Source organism: Lutra lutra, chromosome 13, assembly GCF_902655055.1.
Source record: "Lutra lutra chromosome 13, mLutLut1.2, whole genome shotgun sequence".
NCBI lineage: Eukaryota > Metazoa > Chordata > Mammalia > Carnivora > Mustelidae > Lutra > Lutra lutra.
Genome location: NC_062290.1, coordinates 31,179,494 through 31,198,713, shown reverse-complemented (window position 1 = coordinate 31,198,713; position 19,220 = coordinate 31,179,494). Strand labels below are relative to the sequence as shown.

The following is a 19,220-nucleotide window of genomic DNA, read 5'->3' as shown; positions in this document are numbered from 1 at the left end:
AATAAAAAATAAAAAAAAAAATAAAAACATAAAACCACCTCAAAGTTACATTAAACAAGAGCTAGTTCCTCTTCAACTTCAAAGTATAAACAAGTTTATCCTTAGGTTTACTGTTCCATGTAGAGCTGCCGTAGAGAGCTAAATGTTACTGCTGTGAAAAATCTGTTGTGTCAAAAAATGACCTGTAAGCAAGACAGAATGCTCCTTTGCTGATTGGTGCTATGTGGCTGGGTTAATTGAGGGCTTTCAGTGAACATCCCACTCTCCTTCTTAGATTTCCACAAACTTGTGCTGCTTCCAGTGCTCCTTTTAGACCCCCCTGAGTGTTTGTTCTGGTGTCACAGCTCCCCTGAAGGAAGCAAAGCTTTGAAGGGAATTGAGCCTGGAAAAGCTCAAACAAAGCATTTCTTTATATGATACAGATTGTAGTGTTTTTGGCCCCTCTTTCCTTTTGAAAAAAAAATTAAAATATTAAAATTTGAAAGCCATATCGTGTAAAATGAGCAGTTTTGGAAGTCACCTACCTGAGCCACTTAATTATTTTTCTGTAAGGCTTTCCTTGAAGCCCAAATGCAATATAAAAATGAGAAATAAGGGGCTTTAAAAAATATGCTATATGTCAATTCCTGGTATATATGCTACTTTATATATGAATTAATTCTGGATACATTGGTTATATTTGTTAAAAGCTTTATTTTCCCCCACTGTTACAAGTTGTGCAAGTTACTTATTCTTCTTTTCACTGCCTCCCTTCTGTAATATGGGGGTGATAGTGGTAGTGAATCATAGACTGTGGTGAAAAATAAAATGAGATAATGTGTGTAAAGTGCCTACCCAGGATGTACTCAGTAAATGACTTTAATTTTCCTCTGCCCTTGTCTCTTCTTCTTCCATTTCTTTTTTCTTTTTTTTTTAAGGTTTTATTTACTTATTTGACAGAGAGATCTCAAGTAGGCCGAGAGGCAGGCAGAGAGAGAGAGGAGGAAGCAGGCTCCCGCTGAGCAGAGAGCCTGATGCGGGGCTCGATCACAGGACCCTGGGATCATGACCTGAGCCGAAGGCAGAGGCTTTAACCCACTGAGCCACTCAGACGCCCCTCTTCTTCCATTTATTAAATTGGCTTCTTTTTTAAAAAAGATTTTGTATATTATTTGATAGAGTGAGCAAGCTAGAGAGGATGAGCAGGAGGAGGAGCAGAGGGAAAGAGAGAAGCAGACTCTCCCACTGAGCAGGGAGACTAACGCAGGACTCGATCTTACTACCTGAGCTGAGGGCCAACGCCTAACCAACTAAGCCACTCAGGCACCCCTAAATTGTTTTTTTATATAGGCATTTATTTTTTATTTTTTTAGATTTTATTTATTTATTTGACAGAGATCACAAGTAGGCAGAGAGGCAGGCAGAGAGAGAGGAGGAAGCAGGCTCCCTGCCGAGCAGAGAGCCTGATGCGGGTCTCAATCCCAGGATCCTGGGATCATGACCCGAGCCGAAGGCAGAGGCTTTAACCCAGTGAGCCACCCAGGAGCCCCTATAGAGGCATTTATTAAGCACCTGTTGTGTATTAGGTACTGTACTAGGTAGGGTGTGTTTCTGACTGTGTGCTCTCATTCTCTTCAGATGCCTAAGAAAAGCAGAGTTGTTCTCTGAGGATTGGTGTTCAGATCAGGACTCTTGGATCCAAAGGACCTAAAAGCAGAGGGAAAGCCATAGCTCCCTTGCTTCTGTTTTGGCAGTAGTGGGGGCCTTTTGTTTTCTTCATATCCACTTGTCAGAATGTGTAGGTTAGAAAATGATGGACTAATTTCCTCTAAATCTGTGTTGCAGTAATCACTGACCATGTTTGCACATGCCGCACATTTCCATCATTGTAGAAAGTTTCTATTGGGCAGCAATATTTTACATAGTATGAGAGAGTTGGACCATTAGTGGATCATTAGTTTTAAGAGAAGAGAGATAAGAACTCTAGATTATTCTGCTATTTCTATGTTACTTGAAGCAAGCCTTAGAGCCATATGACATGGTATTTAACAGTGTCAGTGTTTTCCTTATTCTCAATCCAGAGTACTTTATTAAATTATGTGTTTGATGGAATGTAAGGAATGGCAGATATTCCTTCTGTTAATAAAGATAGGCCCTGTATCTATGAATTAGGAAATGTAGATTTATAGGAATTATAGATTTTAGGACCCGAGGAACTGCTTTAAAAATTTTTTTTTGTTTTATATTTTATAAACAGTCTTTTACAGACAGGAAGAATAAAAATACTTAGATTTCAACAATCTTTCTGCTAGTCACTATCTTTTCTGGTAGTTTTTCTTTTTTTTTTTTCTGGACTGTAATTTATTATTCATGGTGTGTGCTATACACTTAATTAGGTCAAGATAATTCTTAATTATATTCTATACAAAATAAGGTACTCTGTAGTTATTGTAATCATTTCATGAATGTGTACCAGTTAAGATTCTTTTTGTCCCCCTTTTAAAAAGTACAGTATAACTTGTGTATAGTAAATTGTACAGATTTATGTGTAGAGTTTAAAATTTAAGAAGGACTTACCCCTGTGACCCATTGTTCTCTCTGGGCCTCTCTCCAGTCAACTCCTCCTTACCCCAAGCATCCACTGTTCTGATTTCTGTCAGTATAGATTAGTTCTTCCTGTTCTTGAAATTTATGTATCTTGAATTCTATAGCATGAACTGTTGTGTCTGTCTTTTTTTGCTCAGCATAATGCTTCAGAGATACATCCATTTTATTTTGGGTATCAACACTTCATTCTTTTATTTTCACTGAGTAGTGTTCTGTTGCATGATACAGCAATCTATTTATCCATTCTCCTGTTGGTGGACATTTCTTGTTTCCAGTTTTGGGCTCTTATAAAGCTGCTGCAAATAATTTGTCTACAAGTCTTTTTGTAGACGTGTTTTATTTCTCTTGCATATATACTTACAAGTAGGATGGTTGGGTCATAGGGAAAGTGTATGTTATGTCCCATCGTCTTAACATCATTTAAAATTCCCATTAGCAAAGTTTGAGGGTTCTAATTGCTCTGTATCTTCCTCAGCAATTGGTGTTGTCATCCTTTTTTTTTTTTAGATTTTATTTTGAAGTAATCTCTACACCCAAGTGGGTGTGGGGCTCAAATTCTCAACCCTGAGATCAAGATTTGCAGGCTTTACTGACTGAGCCAACTAGGTGCCTCTGGTTGTGATTCTAAATGTAACCTTTCTAGTGGGTATAGGTATTTTAGTGTGGTTTCACTTTGCATTTTCCAGATATTGAATGCCTTTTTTTTGAGCTTTTAAGCCATTCGTATAGCTTCTTTCATAGAGTATCTTCAGATCTTTTTCTCTTCCCATTAAAAAAAAATTAATATGTGCTCAAAATCCTCTCAACAACATTTTCTTTAAAACTACAGCCAAATTGGCACAATTTTTAAAGATCTTGCTTTGATGTTTCTCTACAGAAAAAACCCCCCACTATTTGTTGATAGGACTAGTGGCCTAGAATTGTGATTTGTACTAAATATTGTTAGGAGGGCCTTGAAATACTGTTGGAGATAATGAGATTTATGAATAAGAATTTACTTCTGATTAGGTTATATTAAAAATATATTAAAAAAAATACTCATTAAAGTAAATCTATTTTACATTAACTGCCAAGAAATTTGAGATGAGATAGACCATGTACTTACCCCTTTCAATTCCCTCTACCTTTTGAAATGCTCATTTAGGTAGATAAACTAGAATTTATCTATTAAAGTTCTTGGCTTGGAATGCTAGAAAAATATCTGTCTGCTGAAGTTGACTGCTTTATTTCAAGGTAACTTCCTTTCTCTGGCTTGTGTTTTACTTCCATGACTATGATGATCCAAATGTTTTAGGACATGATAATAATGCCAGATCTAATCTAATTTTTGTATCAGATTTTTGGAAACTGACCTGAGCCAGTTTGGTCATGCATAACTCTTAGGACTTTTTGATAGATAACAGTAAACTTCAGGAAAACTTGAGGTAAATAGGATTATAATGAAAGCTAGTCTCAGATAAAAACAATTCTACACAACAGTCATTTATTAAATATTCTTAGCAAGCAGGCATAAATCTTGGTGCACCCTTTCCTTTGGGCTTAGCTCCTGAATTTTTAGTTATTCGACCCCCATTTTCATGACAGGTTCAGCTGAGGCAGAAATGACAATATTATATTCCAGATACAAGATTCTGTTAACTTTATAGTTGGCACCAATCAACCAGAAATCCTCACAGCTAATAACTGGACACAGGCCACTTTAGACATGTGGTCTTAAACATTATATCTAAGGGTCACATTAGATTCTTACGAAATGTTTGTCTAAAATATTAGAAGATTTTAAGATTTATTTTAGAGATGGAGCACTAGTGCTAACGTGGGGAGGAGCAGAGGGAAGAGAGAGAAGCCTCCGTGGTGAGCACAGAGCCCTACGTGGGGCTCAATCCTACAACCCCAAGATCATGAGCTGAGCTGAAACCAAGAGTCATACAGTTAGGGCTCCTGGGTGGCTCAGTTGTTAAGCGTCTGTCTTTGGCTCAAGGTCATGGTCCCAGGATCCTGGGATTGAGCCCCACATCAGGCTCCCTGCTCAGCAGGAAGCCTGCTTCTCCCTCTCCCACTCCCCCAGCTTGTGTTCCCTTTCTCGCTGTATCTCTCACTGTCAAATAAATTGAATCTTTAAAAAAGACACTTAATCGATGGAGCTACCCAGATGCCCCGTTTGTCTAAAATATTTTATAGACCGATTATACAGTCTACATATGTGGACAGCCATTAATTTCACCAATGAGAGCCCTTTCAAACAACTATTATTTTGATTAACAAAGTACTCATTTTACCAATAAAAACCACTTGGCATTCAGTAGTTTCATTATAAATTTTCCAGATACATGGATAACAGAAAAGCTGTATCATCTCTGGAATGTGATTTTCCTGCAAAAAGCTATCTTTGGAGTATGAGTTTCTGATAAGAGCAACTGCCCCTAGATCAACTGATTTGTCCCACAGTGTAGCTTAAGCCAAACTGTGTACATTTTGAACTTGTCTATGCAGTTTGAAAGCAAATTTAACAATAACCCAGTGCCATTATATAAAACAAAAGATTTCTTCTGTATAATGCACTCTACCTTCTGATAAATTTAGTAAATATATTAGAAGTCTCAGATAAGAGTAACTTTACAAGATTCAAAGACAAAGAAAACAAGAGTCTAGAACTATTAATTTTGCTTTTTGTTACATAGCCAGAGAGCATGTGAGACAGAGGGCTGGAGAGATTCCCCCACCCACTCCCCACCCCAGCCCCCCAGTGATTTAAATTTCAGAGCCTCTGTTTTAAAGAGAAGGGCCAAAGAGCTTGATAGAGCTGTCTTATCTTTGCCACCCCTTAGTATCTCCCCATAAAGTGCTCTGAGAGTCAAACAATTTTGAATCTCTAGCCCAGGGATGAAGGATAGACTAAGATAAAGAAGGATGGTGAAATGCAGCTGGCAGGCGTTACTAACTCATTCTTCCAGTTAAGAGTGCTACTAATGCTTTATTTAAACTGATGTTGGCCCTGGGACAGTAGATCTTGTCCTGACTGAAAATTGCTGTTGTTTGGGTACTTATTAACAGGGAATTAGGCCACCCAGGTTGAGAGGGAGATGATCTGGAAAGATGATGAGAGCCCCCCCCATCCCTTCCTTACTCCTCAGAAGACTATATTTTAAATAACGTATAAACTAAGTAAAAATGACTTACTATTAAATGTTCTTAAAGACATAAGTAATAACTATAAAATAACTATTTCTTTCCCTGCCCCCCCCCAATTCCAGTTCCTTTTCTGTAAATGAACTGTTTGGTTGGGTATCCCAGTTGCTTTTCTGTTTTCATATGTATAAATTTGCTTATAGAGATACTGCTTTGTTTCACTGTTTTTACATATATCTGTTGTTTGTCTAGATTTTTTAAAAATAATTTCTTTGTAGTACTTGTGGCGAGATTTCATAGTGCTCTGCCTCATTAATTTTACATCACAGTATGACTTAATTTTAGTTTATGTAATTATTCCGCTTTGATAGCAATTGTTATTTCCATTTAGTTTTACTGCAGACAATGCATTAGTAAATATCTTCACAAATGCTTCTTAGTGCTTATATGCTAGCATTTTTCTGAGGTAGACATCAAGAAGGGGGACCGGCTGGGTCAAGGAATATGTGCATAACAGACACTGCCAGACTGCCCTCCAGAATGCCTTATTTGTATAAAAGTAGCAACTTCCCCACAACCTTTCCCTAATTGATACCAGTATTTATTTATAATAAATAAATAATATAATATACTTATTTATTTATTAAAATTATTAAAAATTATAATATATTATAAATAATAAATAAAATTTTTATAGATTTGTTTTTTTGACAGAGAGAGATCACAAGTAGGCAGAGAGGCAGGCAGAGAGAGATAGGGAAGCAGGCTCCCTGCTGAGCTGAGAGCCCGATATGGGACTCGATTCCAGGACCCTGAGATCATGACCTGAGCCAAAGACGGAGGTTTAACCCAGAGCCACCCAGGCACCCTGATACCAGTACTTAAAATATTTTTCCGATTTGATGGTGTGAAACAGGATTAGTTTTATAATTTTTATTTTTTGAATAATTACGTTAAATATCTCACATGGTTTTTTGTCATTTGTATTTAGTTTTCTGACTTGCCTTTTTATATTTGACTCCATTTTCTGTTGGACTGTTTGCAATTTTCATAGGCATTTTTTAAAAGAGATTTTATTTATTTATTTGACACAGAGAGAGATCACAAGTAGGCAGAGAGGCAGGCAGAGAGAAAGGGGGAAGCAGGCTCCCTGCTGAGCAAAGAGCCCGATGTGGGGCTCAATCCTAGCACTCTTAGATCATGACCTGAGCCAAAGGCAGAGGCTTAACCCACTGAGCCACCCAGGAGCCCCTATAGGCATTTAAAAAAAAAAAATATTTATTTGACAGAGAGAGAGAGAGAGAGAACACAGAAGCAGGGGGAGTGGCAGAGGGAGAGGGAGAAGCAGGCTCCCCACACCTGCAATCATGACCTGAGACAAGGCAAATGCTTAGCCATGTGAGCCACCCAGGCGCCCCTTTCATAGGCATTTTTAATATTTATTTTATATATATATTTATATTTTGTTACATAAGTCACAAATATTTTCTTCCAGTCAGCTGCTTTTTTTTAAAGCAATTTTTTAGATTTATAGAAACATTGTAAAGATAGTACAGAGAGTTCCTGTATAGTCTTCACTAGTTTCAGTTTCTTCCAACTTTACCCTCTGCATTAGTCACCTTGGGCTGCCAAAATAAATACACAGACTGGGTGGTTTAAACAACAACAATCTTTTTTTTTTTCCCCCCGGTTCTGGATGTTGGAAGTCCCAAGATTAAGGAGCCACCAGGGTTGGTTTTGGTGAAGCCTCTCTTCCTAGCTTGCTGTGACTTCACATGGCTTTTACTCTTTGTGTGCACAGAAGTGAGAAAGACTCATCTCTGGTATCTCTTCTACTTCTTTTTCTTCCTTCCTTCCTTCCTTCCTTTTTTTTTCTTCCAGATTTTACTTATTTGAGAGAGAGAGAGCAGGGGAAGAGGGATAGCAGACTCTGCGCTGAGCGCAGATCCCAACGCAGAGCTCAATCTCACAATCCTGAGATTATGACCTGAGCTGGAAACCAAGAGTCAGATGCTTAACAGAGTGAGCCACCCAGGTGCCCCTCTTCCAATTCTTTTTTTTTTTTTTTTTAATTTATTTCTTTGACAGAGACAGATCACAAGTAGGCAGAGAGGCAGGCAGAGAGAGGAGGAAGCAGGCTCCCCACTGAGCAGAGAGTCCGATGCGGAACTCGATCCCAGGACCCTGAGACCATGACCCGAGCCGAAGGCAGGGGCCTTAACCCACTGAGCCACCCAGGCCCGCCCCCCCCTCCAATTCTTAAAAGGACTTTAGTTCTTTTACTGTAGGGCACCATCTTTATGACCTCATTTAATTACTTTCTTAAAGTCCCTATCTCCAATATAGTCCTACTAGGGGATAAGGCTTCAAGATAGGCGAATACAATTGAGTCTCTACATCATCTTGAAGTGCTGTGGTACATTAAAACTCCAATACTGGTATGTTGCTATTAAGTATATGCTAGACTTTATTCAGATATCCACAGTTTTTCCATTAATGTCCTTTTTCTATTTCAGGATTCATTCTAGGCTACTATATTGTTTTTGTTGTCATCTTCTTAGTCATCTTAGTCTTTGACAATTTCCTTGAGAATTTTGGGGAGTACTGGTCAGGCATTTTGTAGAATGTTTTTAAGGTGTGTTTGATATTTTCTAATGATTACACTGGGTTTTGGAATGAATACCACAGCAAAGTGCCCTTCCTAGCACATCATATGAGGGGGTACATGAAATCCACATGACATCCCTGGTTCATCATGACCACTTGGGTTAAAGTAATGTTGGCCAGGTTTCTTCTCTGTTAAGTTGCCATTTTCCCCTTTCCATAGTATATTCTTTAGAAGCAAGTCATTAAGTTCATGCAAAGAGGGGAGGGATTAAGCTCCACCTCTTGGAGGAAAGTATCCAAATAATTCCAAATATTTTATTTGGAATTCTTCTGTAAGGAAGGTTTGGCTCTTCTCCATTTGTTCAATCACTTATTTGTATTAGCATTTGTGCATATTTATTTTATACTTGGAGTTATAATACAATATTATGTACTTATTTTGTATAAGTACTTATTTTGTAATTTTTTTCAGGTTGGCTACAATATTCTTCTCTCCCCCCACCCCATTTCTAAAAAAATAGCTTATGGTGTCTCCTGTAAATTTATCAAATCCTTTCTCTTTATAGCTTTTGCATTTTGTGTTTTAGTTTAAGACTTTTCTTAAACATCTGAGGATAAGTATAAGGATAGGCTAGATTATGTTGTGATTACAACTCCAAAATCTTAGTGGAATTTAACCAGCAAAGATTTATTTTGTGTTCACGACACATACCTATCACTGATTAGGTGTAAGATCTGTTCTAAATCTACTTACTCTTGTGACCCAGGCTCATGGAGCACAGCTAGTACATATATAACTTTTTATTGAGTATGACTTAAGTGAACTCATATATTTTAATAATATACACATGTAATAGTAATACATAGTACACAGTAATACAAAGAAATGTGCACTTAAGGAACAACTTGATAGACAGCTTGTGTACATCATGGGTAAATAACTAGCACACAGACCGAGAAACAGAACATCACCATATCCCAGAAACTACCCCTTTGTAGCCTTTCCTAATCACTAACTCTTCCAAGGATAATCCAAATTTTTATTGCCAAAGATTTGTCTTGTTTTAAAATCTATATAAATGGAATTATATGTACTCTTTTGTGTCTGGCTACTTTCACTAAACAGTGTGTTTGTGAGGGTCATCTGTGATAATTGTGCATGGCTATAGTTCATTCATTCTTATGTTATTTAATATGCCATTGTAAGCAAGTATCACAGTGTTTCAGTCTACTGTTTCTGAGTATCGGTTTGTTTTCAGTCATTTTCAAATGATTCTATGAACCTCTCTTTTATCTTTCTTAGTGAATATATTTTTGTTGTATATATATATCTAGAAGTGGAATTACTAAATCAAAATGTGTGATGTTCATTTTTTATGGACACTCACAGTTGTTTTTTTTTTTTTTTTTTTTTTAAGATTTATCCATTTTACAGAGTTGGGGGGGGAGGGGAAGGGCAGAGGGAAAGAATCTCAAGGAGGAGACTCCCTGCTGAGCGCAGAGCTAGATGCAGGGCTGGATCTCACAACCCTGAGATCTGACCTGAGCAGAAATTAAGAGTCAGAGGCTTCACTGACTGAGCCACCTAGGTGCCCCATCTTTGTTTTTTTTTTTTTAAAGATTTTATTTATTTATTTGACAGAGAGAGATCACAAGTAGACCGAGAGGCAGGCAGAGAGAGAGAGAGAGGGAAGCAGGCTTCTTGCTGAGCAGAGAGCCCGATGTGGGACTCGATCCCAGGACCCTGAGATCATGACCTGAGCCGAAGGCAGCGGCTCAACCCACTGAGCCACCCAGGCGCCCCTGTTGTTGTTGTTTTTAAGATTTATTTATTTATTGGAGCAGGGGGTGGGAGGAGAGGGAAAGAACCCCACGCAGACTCTGCCAAGTGCAGAGCCTAAGGTGGGGCTCTATCCCTCAGCCCCAAGACCACACCTGAGCTGAAACCAAGAGTTGGACACCCAACCAACTGAGCCACCCAGGCACCCCTTGACACTGCCAGTTTTCTAAAATGGTTTGTATTATGGCTATAATCTTGAATGCTCCTGGTCAGAGGGAAGGAAAATTCTGCAGGGTTTTGTACCATCAAGTTAATGGGCCAACCTGAAAGCAATATATATCTCACCTCTGCTCATTTAGCCATAGGGAGTCAGGATATGCAATCCTACATCCTGTGGAGAACCAGAATTACTATGTTCAGCTTTTTAATCAGGTACAGTTTATATTTTCATGAGTAGTGGTGACAAGGAGACATTTTGTAGGCAGATCATTTTCTTCAGATTTTTGTTTAACCATATTCTACAGATTTTAATATATTTTTTTTAATTTTATTTATTTATTTGTCAGAGAGTGACCACAAGCAGGCAGAATGGCAGGCAGAGGCAGAGAGAGAAGTAGGCTCCCTGCTGGGCAAGGTGCCTGATGTGGGATTTGATCCCAGGATCCCCGGGATCATGACCTGAGCCAAAGGCAGTGGCCCAACCCACTGAGCCACCCAGGCGTCCCTAATATGAATTCTTATTGACATTAATATTAAATAGCTGTGTTGAATTCTGTTTTAATTTCTGTGTTGCACATTATTTAGAAATAGATTTATCCTTTCATCAGTAAGTTTCTAATAATTGTATTTTGGTCATTGTGTGGCTGTATGTATGGTTTCTGCTTTCTGGAAGTTCTTGTGATTTCCTTGTGACCTTGACACATGATGACTTAAGTGCATATCCTATTTTAAAGTTTATGTTCTCTGTTAGAAATAGTATTCTGTATTTACTAGATCAAACTTCTAATTTCTTATTTTTTGGAGGTATGTTAGTGTTTTATGATTATGGATTTATTAATTTCTCCTATTTTCACTAGTTCTGTTTTATGGATTTTAAATCTGTTGTCATAAGAATATGTTGTTGTAATCTCTTGGTAGTTATATATTTAATTATGAAACATCTTCATCTTTTTATTTCTTTTTGGTGTGAATTCTACAGGCATACCTCGGAGAACTTTGCAGGCTCAGTTCCAGACCACTGCAATACAGTGAATATCACAATAAAGCAAATCAAATGAACTTTTTGGTTTCCCAGGGCATATAAATGTTATGTTAGCTATATAGTCCAGATTCTTAAGTATGCAATAGCATTATATCTAAGAAACCAATGTGTATACCTTAGTTAAAAAATACTTTTTTGCTAAAAAATGCTAACCATTATCTGAGCTTTAGGTGAGCCAAAATCTTTTTGCTAGTGGAGAGTCTTGCCTCGATGTGGATGGCTGCTGACTGATCATGGTGGTAGTTCTGAAGGTTGAGTGGCTGTGGCAATTTCTTAATATAGGACAACAGTGAGGTTTGCCCCATTGATTGACTCTTCTTTTCAGGAATGGTTTCTCTATAACATGCAGTACTGTTTGATAGCATTTTACTAGCAGAATTTCCTTCAAAATTGGAGTCAGTCCTCTAAAACCCTGCTGGCTGCTTTTATCAACTGTTGCATAATATTCTAAATCCTTTTATTTCATTTCAGCAATCTTGACAGCATCTTCACCAGGAGTAGATTCCATCTCAAGAAACTACTTGTGTTGCTCATCCATAAGGAACAAGTCCTTATCCATTTGCAGCAATCCAGTCCACATCTCCAGGTTCCACTTCTAAATCTAGTTCTTTTGCTATTCCATCACCTCTGCAGTTACTTCTTCCAAGTCATGAACCCCTGAAAGTCATCCATGAGGTTGAAATCATTTTCTTCCAAACTCCTGTTTATGTTGGTATTTGACCTCTTCCCATGAATCATGAATGTTCTTAATGGCATCTAGAATGGTGAATCCTTCCTAGAAGGTTTTTGATTTACTTTGCCCAGATCTATAAGAGGAACCACTATCTATGGCAGCTAGAGCCTTGCAAAATGTATTTCTTAAATAATTTTGACTTGAAATGATTCCTTGACTGTGGGCTACAGAATGGATGTTTTGGTAGCAGGTATGAACATGTTTATCTCATTGTACATCTCCCATCAGTGCTCTTGAGTGACCAGGAACATTGTCAATGAGCATTAATATTTTGAAAGGATCTTTTTCTCTGAGCAGTAGGTCTCAACATTGGACTTAAAATATCCAGTAAACCATACTATAAACAGATGTGCTGCCATCCAAGCTTTGTTTTTCCATTTGTAGAGCACAGGCAGAGTAGATTTAGCATAATTCTCAAGGGCCCTAGGATTTTCAGAATGGTAAAGGAACATTAGCTTCAACTGAAAGTTACCATTTATGTTAGCCCTTAATAAGAGAGTCAGCCTGTCCTTTGAAGTTTTGAAGCCAGGCATTGAGTAGCTATGAAAGTCCTAAATGACATCTTCCAATAGAAGGCTGTTTCATCTATGTTGAAAATCTGTTGAGTATAGCCCTCTTCATTAATTACCTTAGCTAGATCTCCTGGATAACTTGCTGTTTCACCTTCTACTTGTATGTCATGGAGATGGCTTCTTTCTGTTAACCTTATGAACCAACCTCTGCTAGCTTCAGACTTTCCTGCTGTAGTTTCCCCATTTCTCTCAGCCTTCACAGAATTGGAGAGATGGTGCCTTGCTTTGGCTTAGGCATTGGCCTAAGGGAATGTTATGACTAGTGCGATCTTCTATCCATATCCCAAAAACTTTCCCCAAATCCGCAATAAGGCTGTCTCACTTTTATTATCATTAATGTGTTCACTGGAGTAGCACTTTTTATTTTCTTTAAGAACTTTTTCTTTGCATTCACAACTCTGCTTTTTGTGTAAGAGGCCTAGCTTTCAGCTTATCTTGGCTTTTGACATGCCCTCTTCACCAAACTTAGTAATTTCTACCTTTGGATTTAAAGTGAAGGATGTGTAATTCTTCCTTTCACTCGAACATTTAGAGGCCAGTTCCAATATTGTTGTGTCTCAGGCATAAGGGAGGCCTGAGGAGGGGGAAGAGAGATGGGGAAAAGGCTAGTTGGTGGAGTAGACAGAATATACACATTTATTGATTTAGTTTACCATCTTTTATGGATGTGGTTTGTGGTATCCCAAAACAATTACAATAGTGACATCAAAGATCACAGATCACCATAAAATATATAATAATGAAAATGTTTGATATAATTTTAAGAATTACTCAGATGTGACACGCAGACACAAAGTGAGCAAATGCTGTTGGAAAAAATGGCTCCAAGAGATTGCTTATGCCTTGTTGCCACAAACCTTCAATTTGCAAATATTGTAGTATCTGTGAAGTGCAATAAATGGGGTACCATATTCTATCCTTTCATTTAAATGAAATTCCTATAGGCTTTGTTTTAGTAGTCTTTATTAAACAGTATATACTTCTAAAATCAATATGAAAATCTTAAAGATGAATTTAAGTGTTTTGTACTTTATTAATATATTCGGACTTACTCTTACCATCTCACTCTGTTTTCTGCTTGCCATATTTTTCCTAGCTGTTTGGTGCCTTGATCACATTTTCTTTCATTTTCTCTTGCTCTAGTGATTTGGAAGGTGTGAAATCCTTCATAGTTCTTCTAATGGCTTCCTTTTAAAAAATTCATTTATAAAATATTTCAGAAATACAGGTGAATATGGAGACTACTGTAACATTGGGGGAAGATGTTGGGATCTCTTCAGACAAGATTACTCTTTTCCCTACCTTAGTTCCAGACCAATTGATAGAGGAACATGGGAATTAAACAGATAAAGTTTAAAATGTAGGCATTATTACTAGTAAAATTATGGGACTTGGTTTATATCTGTGTGCATTTAGATCTGCAGGCAACTGGAATTACTTATGTAAGCAGTCACTGGCTAATTGGACAACCAGCCACAAGGATAAATTCCAGATAGTGCATCTGCTAACTGATGGAGGCTCTATCATCCTGGATCTTTGGATGACAATGTCATCCACCCCCCTACCGATGATGCACATGTAGCACCAACAAAAAATAAGCCTCTGTTGGAGTAAACTAAAACATTAAGATTTCAGGGTTAGTTGTTGCCATAGCCTTTCCTGAGCAACCATCTCAGTTCATCACAAAGCATAGCATAGACTAAAACCATCCTCATACTCATAGGTCCTAAAAAGAAGAGTGAGAAAGGACAGTTAGGTTTTTTCTTTTGTGAATTTCTTATTCCCATTTTCTGCCCATATATTTATTGGGGTGTTAGCTTTTTTTCTCTTTGACTTATAGTGGATCGTAAATTCTGATACTAATGATCTTTTGCTTTTATGCATTGTACCTGTCTTCTAGTGTGTGAATTATCTTTTTAAATTTTGTTCATGAGGGGGCACCTGGGTGGCTCAGTCATTAAGCGTCTGCTTTCGGCTCAGGTCATGATTCCAGGGTCCTGGGATCGAGCCCTGCATCAGGCTCCCTTCAGGCGGGAAGCCTGTTTCTCTCCCTCCCACTCCCCCTGCTTGTGTTCCCTCTCTCACTGTGTCTCTGTCAAATAAATAAAATCTTTAAAAAGAAAAAATTTTTTTGTTTATGGGGTCTTGTACTGAACAAAGCATCAAATCTTTATGTGACCAAATTTCTTAAACTTTTGCTTTATAGTTGGTACTTTTTATGTTTTGTTTTTTTTAAAAAATCCATCCCTTTGCTTTTGTTTTTCCATATTTTCTTTAAAAACTTTTAAAACTTTTTTCTCAAATCTAAGATTTTAATCCACCTGAGATTTTTTTTTTTCTTCTTTGGGGATAGGTGGCATATGACGTGAGATCAGATCTTCTTCCCTCCTGCCGTCTCTGACAGTATATACACCCAGTTATCCCCATACCATGTATTGAATATTCTTAATTTTCCTACTGATCTGTAATTCCATCTCTGGAATTCTCATGTATATGTGGCCTCTTTCTGGGCTCTCGTCTTTACCTTTTGTCTATTCTTGTCTGTGTCAGATTATTTTAAGTTTTACTATTTTAAAAAAATATTTTATTTATTTATTTGCCAGAGACAGCATGAACACAGACAGAGGGAGAGGCAGGCTCCCTGCTGAGAAAGAAACCTGATGTGGGACTGGAACCCAAATCATGACCTGAATAGAAGGCAGACACTCAACTGACTGAGCCACCCAGATGTCTCCCCTTACCTTTTCATTTTCAAAGTGGTCTCAGTTCTTCTTGGCCCTGTGATCTCCTAGATTAATTTTAGGATCAGCTTGTCAGATTCCACAAAAACCTCTATTGAGAATTTAGTAAGAATTGCCTTTAGTTTGAGGGTAATCACCATCTTTCCATAGTGAACTTTCCCAATTATAAATCTGCTTTATCTTCCCATATATTCATAGAGGATATACACATGTTTTTTTCTATTGTATAGTTGTATATACATTGTATAGTTGTATAGTTATATTGTATAGTTGGTTATTACAAATATCTAGAAAAAACTCTTGGGTTTTGTATGTTAACCATCTATATCTAGAAACTTTGCAGAAGTGTAGTAGGTTATTTAATAGTTTGCCTACAGAGTCTCTTGTATTTTTTAGGAAAATTTTCCTAAAAAATACAAGAGACTCTGTAGGCAAACTATTAATGATTGTCTGTAAATAAGGACAGTTGGTTCCTTTCCAATTCTTCTCTCTCGTTTCTTTTTCTTTGGCATTATCTAGAACTTCCAGTTATTATAATGATAGGAGTTGTTGTCTTGTTTTTTTATTTCAGGGAAAGGCTTACAAATTAAAGCATGAAGTATAATATTTGGTAGAGGTATTTGGAAGATACACTTTATCAGGTTAAGGACGTTCTCCTTTAGGCTCATTATACAAAGACTTAATTGGAACTGACTTGGTTTTAATGATTCTTTTTTCTGTATTTAATGAGATAATCATGTGGTTTTCTTTTGTAATCTGTTCATGATTTTAGTTTTTTGTTTTGTTTTGTTTTTTTTTAATGATGAGCCAGCCACTGGGAAGGTGTTCTTTTCATATGCCATTGACTGTTTGTATAGTTTTCTGAATTGGCTATTTATAGCCTTCGTAGAGTTTTATTTTCTATTAGGTTGCTTTGTGTAGGTACTTTTTATCTGTTGTGATGATTAACTCTTTATTATATATTTTCCCCTAAGTCTCTGTTTTTTTTCCTGTATGATCTGAGTTTTGTGTCATGCTTGAAAATTCACCATTTTTAAAAATATTTATTTATTTATTTATTTGACAGAGAGAGATAGCCAGGACCCTTGGGATCATGACCTGAGCCGAAGACAGATGCTTAGCCAACTGAGCCACCCAGGCACCCCCCAAATTCCCCATTTAAATTATAAAACTATTCAGTATATTTTAATAGTTATATGACATCTTTTTAAAAATTATGTAATCTGCTATTTTTTTTCTATATAATAGGTAGGATGGGAATCTCACTCTCTTTTTATACATGTAGATATTTGCCTCTTATTTGTGACTGACTTGAAGTATCATTTTCCTCATTTACCAAGTTTTCATATATGCCTAGGTCCATATTTATCTTTTGCTGTTCTAAAATCATACTGTTTTAATTATTCATGCTTTATATTAGGGCAAGTCTCTGAGGCAGGGATTTTAGAAATCTCAGGCTTCAATCTAGTGTCCTGTCCTAATTCTGCTACTTTACCACAGGTTTTGGGACCTTGCTTAGGTTAGTCACTTTGCCTCTTTAAGGTTAGGTTTCATTTCCTGAAAAATACTGATGGTAGCAGTAGTAGTATCTACCTCATAGGTTGTAATGAGCTTATATTAATACAGTATCTGGCACTACATTCTCAATAATTGCTTGCTGTCATGGTTTTCTTTTTTTTAAATCCGTACTTTCATTAACATTCTTCCTTTGCTCCCCTTGGTCATTTCTTCCCTTCAAAGATGCATGACTAATACAGATGAGAGCTTGATGTCTGTTGCCTTCTCTCTCAGGTGGAGACTGGTTTATTTTATTTTTTTTTTTACCTGTTCTCTTTTGTTTCACAGGTGTAAGAATCTTCCTTTCTGCTTGTCTTGTGGTGAGATCCCTTATACTGTAGGGAAGCTGCTTATGTCTCTAGCTGCTCTGCCAGGATCTGTGAAGTCAGTTCAGATCCAGGGATAAAGAGAAATAGTAGAAAGTCCATTGTGTCTATTATGTCCAAGTAGAGTTTTTAAAATTTTCTTTTAAAAAGTGGTATATACTGTTTTATCAGTGCCACCTGACTCCTACATATATTTCTCACTTGGTTTAGATCATAGCCCTCTGTTTGATTAATTATCCCCAAATATCTACAGTTGTTATGCAGGAGAATGTTTTTCATTTATTTAACATAGTTATTAAAGGAAGAATTAGCAAATTGGAGGCCAAAAAGCCAAGTCAAAACAAACAACTTTGGCATGAGGATGTTGAATGTTTTTGTTAGCATTTTAAAATGGTGAGATTTTATTTCCTTCTACTATTATCATGTTATCCAGAGAAGAAAGAGAGGCAACATTAAATGACAGGCATATATAGGCAAGAAGATTTATTACTTTAAAACTTTGGTTTTCTGTTTCTGACAACAGAACCATTAAGTGGAAGATATGTGGGTTTACAGTAGGTTTATAATTTTAATCATGAACCTTTAAGCACAACTTTGTAAAGACCCCTGTTTCTAGCTCCAGGTTTCTAATAAATAGCTCTCATCTTAGCACTCTAGTCTCTGTTACAGGTTATTGCAATATACTAACAATAGAATATTGAGAATATATTCTACAAGGATAATTGGACATCAAAAACCAGTGATTCTTTTTTTCTTCCCTGTAATAATAAACATCTCTTCCCACTTCCTTCTAGGTATACCCAGTTTTATTTGGGTTTGTTAAAAGAAACTGGATTTCAAGATATATGTAGGTAGAAATCAAAAGACGTTACTAACTAGTTCTCTTCCTTAAATGTGCACAAAGAACATTTTCCAGGTTGCCTTGTACTGTGTTTTGTATCTTGATGAAGAGTCAGCTTTGGAAAAACACTGTTAGCTTGCAAGTTCACTTTTCAAAGCTTCATAATTTTGAGCAGGTAATATATGGTACAGAATTTGAAAGTTTTTAGAAAGGCATAAATCTCACTTACCCTTCTGTGTTTCTGAACACCCAGGTTCCCTCTGTAAGACATCCACTACTACAAGTTTCTTGTATATCCTTCTGGATATTTGCTATGCAAGATTTCATGTACAGTCATACAAATGTGTATATATACTTTACATACACTATGGTAGTATTTAAATAGGAGCCTATTTGGCAATCTTTTTTTTTTTTTAAGATTTTATTTATTTGACTGAGAGAGATGTATAAGAAGGGTGGGGAAAGGAGGGGTAGATGGAGAAGCAGACTCCACACTGAGCAGGGACTCCCATGTAAGGCTCCAACCTGGGACCCTGGGATCATGACCTGAGCTGAAGGTCACTGCTTAACCATCTGAGCCACCCAGATGCCCCCTGTCTTGGCAGTCTTGCCAGTTTACAGTCTTGAACATTTTGCCAAATTACCCTACCATGCCTTTCAAGGAGGTTGTCCCAGTTTATATTCCTATCCATAGAAAATGTGAAAGTGCCTGTTTCCCCACAGACTCACCAATAGGATGCCTTATCAAACTCTTTTGATTTTTGCCAGTCAGAAGGCAAAATAGTACCTTGTAGTTTCAGTTTGTATGTTAAAGTTCAGCATCAAGATGAGATGAATTTAAAAATATTTTTCCAGTTTATCTCTTGACTATGTTTATTTGACCTGAAGACCATTTTAAAAATGTGTATCAATTTAGTAGTTAATTCTCTTATGGCTTTTAGAATTTGTTTCATTTAGAAAGGCCTAGTCGGAGAGTACAGAAATAATTCATTGTTTGTTTTTTTTTACATTTAAAGCCTTTGATCCCTCCAGAAATTTTAGAATAAGGTTAGGAGGTATGCAGGCTTACTTTTGAGGCAAAGATGTA

General features: G+C 37.0%; 1 protein-coding gene across 14 annotated transcripts in view; it reads left to right on the top strand.

Moving 5' to 3' along the window:
• CDC14B (cell division cycle 14B) overlaps positions 1–19,220 on the top strand; it is a 106,974-nt gene that overhangs the window by 30,256 nt on the left and 57,498 nt on the right. The gene's annotated exons all lie outside the window — the stretch shown is intronic.